The sequence below is a fragment of the Heteronotia binoei genome, chromosome 2, assembly GCF_032191835.1.
Source record: "Heteronotia binoei isolate CCM8104 ecotype False Entrance Well chromosome 2, APGP_CSIRO_Hbin_v1, whole genome shotgun sequence".
NCBI classification, from domain to species: Eukaryota; Metazoa; Chordata; class Lepidosauria; order Squamata; family Gekkonidae; genus Heteronotia; species Heteronotia binoei.
Genome location: NC_083224.1, coordinates 1,822,319 through 1,831,169, shown reverse-complemented (window position 1 = coordinate 1,831,169; position 8,851 = coordinate 1,822,319). Strand labels below are relative to the sequence as shown.

The 8,851-nt window shown below is 51.3% G+C and overlaps 1 non-coding gene across 1 annotated transcript; it reads right to left on the bottom strand.

The window, feature by feature from the left end:
- Positions 1-529: 529 nt before the first annotated feature.
- On the bottom strand, positions 530-604 carry TRNAT-CGU (transfer RNA threonine (anticodon CGU)). Its single transcript has one exon. It is a non-coding gene; the product is annotated as a tRNA-Thr (tRNA).
- Positions 605-8,851: the final 8,247 nt, after the last annotated feature.

The following is an 8,851-nucleotide window of genomic DNA, read 5'->3' as shown; positions in this document are numbered from 1 at the left end:
GGCCCATCCAGTCCAACACTCTGTGTCACATAAGAACATAAGAGAAGCCATGTTGGATCAGGTCAGTGGCCCATCCAGTCCAACACTCTGTGTCACATAAGAACATAAGAGAACCCCTGTTGGATCAGGCCAGTGGCCCCTCCAGTCCAACACTCTGTGTCACATAAGAACATAAGAGAAGCCATGTTGTTTCAGGCCAGTGGCCCATCCAGTCCAACACTCTGTGTCACATAAGAACATAAGAGAAGCCCTGTTGGATCAGGCCAGTGGCCCATCCAGTCCAACACTCTGTGTCACATAGGAACATAAGAGAAGCCATGTTGGATCAGGCCAGTGGCCCCTCCAGTCCAACACTCTGTGTCACATAAGAACATAAGAGAAGCCATGTTGGATCAGGCCAGTGGCCCATCCAGTCCAACACTCTGTGTCACATAAGAACATAAGAGAAGCCATGTTGGATCAGACCAATGGCCCCTCCAGTCCAACACTCTGTGTCACATAAGAACGTAAGAGAAGCCATGATTTTAGTTGGAGATGCCGGGGATTGAACCTGGGACCTTCTGCTTACGAAGCAGATGCTCTACCACTGAGCTACCATCCCTCCCTTAAAGTTGCCTTCATTCCTTGTGAACATATGAAGCTGCCTTCTACTGAATCAGACCCTGGGTCCATCAAAGTCAGTATTGTCTACTCAGACAGGCAGCGGCTCTCCAGGGTCTCAAGCTGGATCCTTTTTAGTTGGAGATGCCGGGGATTGAACCTGGGACCTTCTGCTTACCAGGCAGATGCTCTACCACTGAGCCACTGTCCCTCCCATATAGTTTTTGCCTGGACCCTTTTTAGTTGGAGATGCTGGGGATTGAACCTGGGACCTTCTGCTTACCAAGCAGATGCTCTACCACTGAGCCACCATCCCACCAGGGAGAGAGGAGGGGTCCGAGGGCAGCTACAAGGTTGCCTGTTGTGCCGGACTTCTGGGGGTACCAAATTGGGCACCCCATCCCCCACGGGACGTTATCAGCGCAGGCGCCAGAAGTTGGCCTTCCGTAGTATGGCAGACAGTCTAGGGCCGGTTCTGGTTAAGATAAACGGTGCGTTCACACGACATTAAACAATGTGTTTTATATCCGGATTTTTACTGTGTAAGAATAGCAAAAATCTGGACGTAAAACACATTATTTAGACCGTTTTCGCACACAGCTTGCCACGCAGTCACGTTCCTGTTCTCTCCGCAGCGTCTGTCGGATTTCCCACTATCTGCGCCGGAGTTACAGGATGTGCTGCGGCTTTTGCGTAGCAAACGTAAACTGGGTTTCAGCGGTTTACATTTGCTACGCAAAGGCCGCGGGACTTCCTGTAACTTCGGCGCAGATAATGGGAAATCCGACAGACGCTGTGGAGAGAACAGGAACGTGACCCCGTGGTAAGCTGTGTGCGAAAACGGTCTATGTGTTGTGTGAATGCACCAAAAAAGAGACATTTCATTCAAGGAGATATCACCTATGCATACATTGTGTGATGTAACACACCTCCCCACCCCCCACCTCCCGAGCCATGACCAGGCCTGCTGAGTCACACACGCCAACAGTTTCAAGTGAGGAATATCTTGGTTGGGGAAGGACAGTGGCTCAGTGGTAGAGCATCTGCTTGGTAAGAAGAAGGTCCCAGGTTCAATCCCCGGCATCTCCAACTAAAAAGGGTCCAGGCAAGTAGATGTGAAAAGCCTCAGCTTGAGACCCTGGAGAGCCACTGGCAGTCTGAGGAAACAAGACTGACTTTAGGGATGGATGGTGGCTTAGTGGTAGAGCATCTGCTTAGTAAGCAGAAGGTCCCAGGTTCAATCCCCGGCATCTCCAACTAAAAAGGGCCCAGGAAAGTAGGTGTGAAAAACCTCAGCTGGAGACCCTGGAGAGACGCTGCCAGTCTGAGGAGACAAGACTGACTTTGATGGACCCAAGAGGGGATCTGATTCAGTAGAACAGGGTTGGCCAACGGTAGCTCTCCAGATGTTTTTTTTGCCTACATCTCCCATCAGCCCCAGCCAGCATGGCCAACGGCTGGGGCTGATGGGAGTTGTAGGCAAAAAACATCTGGAGACCTACCGTTCGCCACCCCTGCAGTAGAAGGCAGCTTCATACGTTCACATGTTCCATGAAAAAGCCCACAGGAAAAAAACTCACAGAAAAAAAAAACCCACGGCTATAAATGCTCACAGGAGAAAAAGCCCACATGGAAAGAAGCCCACGTGAAAAATACAATTTGAAGCACCATCAGTTTTTATAATTTTGGCATAACCATTCATCCCCATTTATGAGAATGAAGAAGAAGAAGAAGATATTGGATTTATATCCCGCCCTCCACTCCGAAGAGTCTCAGAGCGGCTCACAATCTCCTTTCCCTTCCTCCCCCACAGCAGACACCCTGTGAGGTAGATGAAGATATTGGATTTATATCCCACCCTCCACTCCGAAGAGTCTCAGATCGGCTCACAATCTCCTTTCCCTTCCTCCCCCACAGCAGACACCCTGTGAGGTAGATGAAGATATTGGATTTATATCCCACCCTCCACTCCGAAGAGTCTCAGATCGGCTCACAATCTCCTTTACCTTCCTCCCCCCACAACAGACACCCTGTGAGGTAGATGAAGATATTGGATTTATATCCCGCCCTCCACTCTGAAGAGTCTCAGAGCGGCTCACAATCTCCTTTCCCTTCCTCCCCCACAACAGACACCCTGTGAGGTAGATGAAGATATTGGATTTATATCCCACCCTCCACTCCGAAGAGTCTCAGAGCGGCTCGAAATCTCCTTTCCCTTCTCCCCCGCAACAGACACCCTGTGAGGTGGGTGGGGCTGGAGAGGGCTCTCACAGTAGCTGCCCTTTCAAGGACAGAGTCTCAGAGCGGCTCACAATCTCCTTTCCCTTCCTCCCCCACAACAGACACCTTGTGAGGTAGATGAAGATATTGGATTTGTATCCCGCCCTCCACTCCGAAGAGTCTCAGAGCGGCTCACAATCTCCTTTACCTTCCTCCCCCACAACAGACACCCTGTGAGGTAGATGAAGATATTGGATTTGTATCCCACCCTCCACTCCGAAGAGTCTCAGAGCGGCTCACAATCTCCTTTCCCTTCCTCCCCCACAACAGACACCCTGTGAGGTAGATGAAGATATTGGATTTATATCCCGCCCTCCACTCCGAAGAGTCTCAGAGTGGCTCACAATCTCCTTTCCCTCCCCCCCCCCCCACAACAGACACCCTGCGAGGTAGATGAAGATATTGGATTTATATCCCGCCCTCCACTCCGAAGAGTCTCAGAGCGGCTCACAATCTCCTTTCCCTCCCCCCCCCCACAACAGACACCCTGCGAGGTAGATGAAGATATTGGATTTATATCCCGCCCTCCACTCCGAAGAGTCTCAGAGCGGCTCACAATCTCCTTTACCTTCCTCCCCCACAACAGACACCCTGTGAGGTGGATGAAGATATTGGATTTATATCCCGCCCTCCACTCCGAAGAGTCTCAGAGCGGCTCACAATCTCCTTTCCCTTCCTCCCCCACAACAGACACCCTGTGAGGTAGATGAAGATATTGGATTTATATCCCGCCCTCCACTCCGAAGAGTCTCAGAGCGGCTCACAATCTCCTTTCCCTTCCTCCCCCACAACAGACACCCTGTGAGGTGGGTGGGGCTGAGAGGGCTCTCACAGCAGCTGCCCTTTCAAGGACAACTCTGCCAGAGCTATGGCTGACCCAAGGCCATTCCAGCAGGTGCAGGTGGAGGAGTGGGGAATCAAACCCGGTTCTCCCAGATAAGAGTCCGAACACTTAACCACTACACCAAACTGGCTCTCAGATACTACTTATATTTTCTGTTGTTGTTTTAGGATTAAAATACGGCATGTTCACATGCAACCAATTGTGTTGTGATCTTCCACCTGCTCATATTGCTGCACAGAAGTGGCAACCATGTCCTGCAGTGCCTCATATTTCCTCTGTTCCACCTGCCGGTGCATTAGCCAGCGTTACTTTGTGCCAAGTCCAGCACTAGGGCCTTGGGTGCCCCAGACCAGCAGAAGTATCCCTTGGATACCTTTTGCCAGGGCTTCTTTTGTAGCAGGAGCTCCTTTGCATATTAGGCCACACACCCCTGATGTAGCCAATCCTCCAAGAGCTTACAAGGCTCTCAGTGCAGGGCTTGCTGTAAGCTCCAGGAGGATTGGCTAACTCAGGGGTGTGTGGCCTAATATGCAAAGGAGTTCCTGCTACAAAAAAAAAAGCCCTGCCTTTTGCTCATGCCTTCTGGAGGTGGCAGAGCAGAGGGACTGCAGCGGGGGGCAGAGGAGAAGCCCCTCCCAGCTCCAATGCTGTACCTCCCAGACCAAGAGAGCGGATGAGGCCACTTGGTGCAGTGGTTAAGCGCGCAGGACTCTTATCTGAGAGAACCAGGTTTGATTCCTCACTCCTCCACTTGCACCTGCTGGAATGGCCTTGGGTTAGGCACAGCTCTCGCAGAGATGTCCTTGAAAAGGCAGCTTCTGTCAGAGCTCTCTCAGCCCCACCCACCTTGTGGGGGAAGAAGATAAAGGAGATTGTAAGCTGCTCTGAGATTCAGAGTATAGGGAGGGATATAAATCCAATACCATCATCACCTCTGGCTGTGCTCCTTACTTCTTGGGGGAGAAGGCTGCGGATTCCCCGATGCCCAGGGCAGCTCAGTCTGCAGAGCCAGGAGCCCCAGGAGGAGAAGGAGTGTGGATCTCATGGTGTGGCTGGAACCCAAGTCTGAGTGCTGAACCTTCAGTTTGCAGGGATATAAACCCTTCCTGGGAAGGATCTTGCCTAAGAAACACAGCCCAAACGGGACAGTTTTTCGTAATAACGCGATGACAATTTGCAGTAAGTGCTGAATCTTCCAGTTTGGGATGGAAACCAGTCCTTTCCCGGGGACACTGGCTACCTCTTGTGCACTGGCCAAGCTCTGCATGTCTTTGGCTGGGAGCCGACATCGCCTGCCTCTGGGGAGAAGGGGCCGAATCCATCTGTGGGGTTTGCGTGTCTCTTAACAGTGAGAAGTTGTGGCTGTGGCGTCCCCAAAGGAAGGGCTGCTTTTTGCCTCTGCACACCTAGGCACCACCTCCGCTTTCACGCTAACCCACCAGATGCAGAAGGGCCAGGAATCCCCATCAGGAAAAAAACCCCTCACTCCCCCCCCCCTCCACCCCCTCCTGAACCCTTCCCTGGAAATCCAGCCTCCTCCTCCCATAATTCAGGGAGCTTGCTGATGGACCTTCAGGCTCTTTTTTGCTGCATCTCTTATGGCCAGGCCTCAGCTTCAGCGGGTGCTCACAGGAGCACGGCTCCTGAACCTTTCTGATTGCTCCCTCTCTTCCTCCCCACCTACCTTGTTCATCAGTGGCTATTAGCCACAGTGTATGTGTGTATATAACATTTTTTGCCACTGTGTGACACAGAGTGTTGGACTTGATGGGCCGTTGGCCTGATCCAACATGGCTTCTCTTATGTTCTTATGTTCTTATTGAATAGGAGGTGCAGCTGCATAACAATCCCTGGATTGGGAGACTGGGCAGCCAGCCAGCCACCAGGGGTTTTTCCCATGCCCCCAGCAGCCGTCATGAACCCCCTGGAGAAGCCCGTGCCACCATTTCTCCACTTTTTATATGATTGTGGGCACTGGGTGGCTTGCTGGCCTTTTGACGGTGGAGGAGGGGGTGGCCAAGGAGAGCCCCAGGTGAGCGAGGCCTGCTTGGGCTGGCTGGATCCTTGCTCACCCGGGGCTCTCCTTTCTTGCATCGGGTTGCTTTTGACTGGGGGGCGGCAGCATATGCTAATGAGTGATGCTAATGAGCTCCACCTATTTTTCTACAAAAAACGACCCCTGCTTATGGCTGATGTTCGCTCTTTGGAGTCTTCCATGCCAGTCCTTGCATGCCACAGAGAAGCACGGTTTACTGGGATACGTGATGGAGGAAACGCTTCTGTGCAGCAGTGTGGGTAAAGCAGTGGGGAAAAACCAGGGGGAAGGGGAGTTGTGTTTCCTTAGAAAGAGCCCCGTGGCGCAGACTGGTAAAGCTGCAGTAGTGCAGTCCTAAACTCTGCTCATGACCTGAGTTCAATCCCAGAGGAAGCTGGGTTCAGGTAGCTGGCTCGAGGTTGACTTAGCCTTCCATCCTTCCAAGCTTGGTATAAATGAGTACTCAACTTGCTGGGGGGAAAGCGTAGGTGACTGGGAAGGCAATGGCAAACCACCCCGTAAAAAGTCTGCATGAAAACGTTGTGAAAGCAAACGTCACCCGAGAGTCAGAAATGACTGGTGCTTGCACAGGGTACTACCTTTACCTTTTTACCTTTTTTGTGTTCATTGGCACTTGTTTTTTTTTTTGCTACTGTGTGACACAGAGTGCTGGACTGGATGGGCCATGGCCTGATCCAACATGGCTTCTCTTATGTTCTTATGTGACTCAGAGTGTTGGACTGGATGGGCCTTTGGTCTGAACCAACAGGGCTTCTCTTATGTTCTTATGTCTGGGGCAAGTGATACTCTGTATTTTTTGTGCTTGGGTGGGGGGAGCACAGTAGGAGGGCTTCTAGTGTCCTGACCCCACTGATGGATCTCCTGATGGCACTTGGGTTTTTTTGGCCACTGCGTGACACAGAGTCTTGGACTGGATGAGCCATTGGCCAGATCCAACATGACTTCTCTTATGTTCTTATGTCTGGGGCAAGTAATACTCTGTATTCCTGGTGCTTGGGTGGGGGGGCACAGTGGAAGGGCTTCTAGTGTCCTGGCCCCACTGATGGACCTCCTGATGGCACTTGGGTTTTTTTGGGCCAGTGTGACACAGAGTGTTGGACTGGATGGACCACTGGCCTGATCCAACAGGGCTTCTCTTATGTTCTTATGTGACACAGAGTGTTGGACTGGATGGGCCCACTGGCCTGATCCAACAGGGCTTCTCTTATGTTCTTATGTGACACAGAGTGTTGGACTGGATGGGCCAGTGGCCTGATCCAACAGGGCATCTATTATGTTCTTATGTGACACAGAGTGTTGGACTGGATGGGCTATTGGCCTGATCCAACATGGCTTCTCTTATGTTCTTATGTCTGGGGCATGTGATACTCTGTATTCTTGGTGCTTGGGTGGGGGGGCACAGTGGAAGGGCTTCTAGTGTCCTGGCCCCACTGATGGACCTCTTGATGGCACTTGGGTTTTTTGGCCACTGTGTGGACACAGACTGGATGGGCCATTGGTCTGATCCAACATGGCTTCTCTTATGTTCGTACATTCATTATACTAACAACCTGGTATTTGTATCACCATTCTGAGAAAGCACAGTATGGACCCAAACCAGTTATTTTTTGTATATTTTTGGCTTCTCAATTTTGATATGTACACTACTGCTTCACACAAAGCAGTGTGTGACTGCAATAAAAAAGGTTGACACTGTGCTGGGAATTATTAGGAAGGGAATGGAAAACATATCAGCCAGTGCAATAGCACCCCTGTATAAATTGATGGTGTGGTCCCATTTGGAATACTGTGTGCAATTCTGGTCACCGCACCTCAAAAAGGATATTATAGCATTGGAGAAGCATTGGAGAAAATTCAGAAAAGGGCAACTAGAATGATTAAAGGTTTGGAACACTCCCTATGAAGAAAAGTTAAAACGCTTGGGGCTCTTTAGCTTGGAGAAACGTCGACTGCGGGGTGACATGATAGAGGTTTACAAGATAATGCATGGGTTGGAGAAAGCAGAGAAAGAAGTACTTTTCTCCCTTTCTCACAATACAAGAACTCGTGGGCATTCGATGAAATTGCTGAGCAGTCAGAATCAGAAGCTAAATAGGACTGACTCTGGCAAGTACTTGGATGGGAGACCTCCTTGGAATACCAGAGCTGGGAGGTAGGGGCAGCTTTATTCAGCCACCACCCTGAATATCCACCAGGCCCCCAGGAGGGGTCAGTCACCAGAAGTCACCTTGACTTCCAGGTGCAAAACCATACACACAATACAAAAATACCAAAAAGAATTGTGTGTATAGAAGAAGAATTACAGATTTATACCCCCGCCCTTCTCTCTGAATCAGAGACTCAGAGTGGCTTACAATCTCCTATATCTTCTCCCCCCACTACAGACACCCTGTGAGGGGGGTGGGGCTGAGAGGGCTCTCACAGCAGCTGCCCTTTCAAGGACAACTCCTATGAGAGCTCTGGCTGACCCAAGGCCATTCCAGCAGGTGCAAGTGGAGGAGGGGGGAATCAAACCCGGTTCTCCCAGATAAGAGAGCTATGACTGACCCAAGGCCATTCCAGCAGGTGCAAGTGGAGGAGGGGGGGAATCAAACCCGGTTCTCCCAGATAAGAGAGCTCTGGCTGACCCAAGGCCATTCCAGCAGGTGCAAGTGGAGGAGGGGGGAATCAAACCCGGTTCTCCCAGATAAGAGAGCTCTGGCTGACCCAAGGCCATTCCAGCAGCTGCAAGTGGAGGAGTGGGGTATCAAACCCGGTTCTCCCAGATAAGAGAGCTCTGGCTGACCCAAGGCCATTCCAGCAGGTGCAAGTGGAGGAGTGGGGAATCAAACCCGGTTCTCCCAGATAAGAGCGCTCTGGCTGACCCAAGGCCATTCCAGCAGGTGCAAGTGGAGGAGGGGGGAATCAAACCCGGTTCTCCCAGATAAGAGCGCTCTGGCTGACCCAAGGCCATTCCAGCAGGTGCAAGTGGAGGAGTGGGGTATCAAACCCGGTTCTCCCAGATAAGAGCGCTCTGGCTGACCCAAGGCCATTCCAGCAGGTGCAAGTGGAGGAGTGGGGAATCAAACCTG